We start from the raw sequence: 2,010 nt of genomic DNA on the forward strand, positions 1-2,010 counted from the left end.
CTCCAATCCGATGGAATTACCTCCAACATCTTCAAATCAGTTCTTATGTCAGGACTGACAACTCGAATAAGCAAGTTGCTCTGTCCCACCCGGTATCTTTATCACAAAGAGCACTAAGCATGCGGCAAAGAAGAAATATTATCCTCTTAATATGTCTCTCTCTTTCAAACAAAGTATATTTTTTATTTAACTACAACTAAAATTCCATTATGCATTTTTTCAGCGAGAATTCTGGAATCTTTTCTTCACGGTTCATCTAAGATTTAGAATTTTTAAGCATAGCCAATTTATTTATAGTCTTACAAAACGAATTATTGGATCTTGCGACTTAAAACCTGAACAAGTTATTATCTTTTTAAAACAAATTCACGTTATTTGATTAATCTACTTCAACCACGAAAATTATTTTCGACAAAATATATACTTGTCGATATGAATTCATGCCCAGTCCATTTTCAAGCAAAGCATGATCTTGAAATTTCTGAACATTACAGTCAGTCGAATTATTTAAGGAATTGTTTTTACGAGTAAACCGAATAAATATACTCTTTCACAAAAAAGAAAATATATGCACCCAAAAGAAATCAAGCCACAGTCATGAAACTCAGCAGGAATACAATCTTGTAAGATATATGAAAATAATTTAAATTTCGACACCAATGTGACAAGGGTAAGCGCGCTACACGGAGATTAGGTGCGCATTTGAAGAGTTTCAAAGCATTAATTCTCGTACTGTATAGCATTTACAATTACCATGAATGATGATAATTTGATCACATTTGCCACATCATTTTCCCGCATGACTCAATTGGAATTATTCCACGGAAAACCAGATTTTGTTCTTCACGTGAAAACTTTATATTTCATTTCAAAACGTGTAATAAGCAAGTTTATTTGGCCTAAGGAATAACACATATATATGTGATTACTTAGGCGAAAAAATTTTCGCTTATTCTATTTTTTAAATATTACGTTTGAAATAAAATATAGAGCTCTCACGCGAAGGACAAAATGCCTGGTTTTCGGTGGAATGGCCTACTAGTATTTGTTTCTTTTCGAAACTGACACTAAAAGCAATTAGTAGCAGCAAAGCAAAGCTTATATTAAAAAAAAAAAATAATAAAAAAAAAAAACACCTATTTAAAGGATTTTTGCTTGAGTTGAGAAAGAAGTCTAAGTCAAATGTTCAAAAGTGTATTCTGCATATGAGAAGTAAACTTCATCTTAAAAATAAATATCAAAAGAAATTTTTAAGAGTTTTTCTTTTTTCTTCTCTTGTTAAACAAATTACACAAGTAAAGTTCTTTGACTATGTCAGCAATTTTTTAACCTTTAGCCTGAAATAATTTACATCTATATAAAGAGGGGAAAAATCTGTCGAATTTGTCCCCCACGCAGAGATGCTCACAGGGAAGGATTATGGCGCAAGTTGCGCCATCAAAATGGGGGGGGGGGATTTTTTTAATTTTTTCATTTATTTATTTAAATTACTTATTGATTTGTTTTTAATTTAAATTATTGATTTTATTTTACTCTGTTTATATTTTATTTCATTTATTTATTAAGTTTGTGTGTGTGTGTGTATGTCATTAAAAGTCAGAACTTTTCTAATAAAATAATAATAATAATTAAAAATAAATTTAAAAAAAATATTTAAAAAAATAAATACATAAAATAAAAAAGAGAGCAAAAAATAAAAAATAAAAAAGGAAAAGAGGGTTGAGAAAATGGGGGGTGGGGGATTTGTGCCATTGAACTAGGTGTGGGATGGGCACCCCTGCCCCCACGTGACGGTGGAATCACGCATTTACTTTTTTTTTACGGAAGACGAAGAAATGCGACTGATCTTAATTTGGAGCACGTTTTACTGTCGTATATGAAGGCACTGTTCTCAAAAATATCCCGACGGAAGAAATTGCGTGTTGCTTTCTGAGACGTTGCTAAGCGACGGAGTACACAGCGCGTGTCATCGATCCTCACGTGGCGGGTATCGGGCCGGTGTATTTGGCT

This window comes from Uloborus diversus, chromosome 3, assembly GCF_026930045.1.
Source record: "Uloborus diversus isolate 005 chromosome 3, Udiv.v.3.1, whole genome shotgun sequence".
Lineage (NCBI taxonomy): Eukaryota > Metazoa > Arthropoda > Arachnida > Araneae > Uloboridae > Uloborus > Uloborus diversus.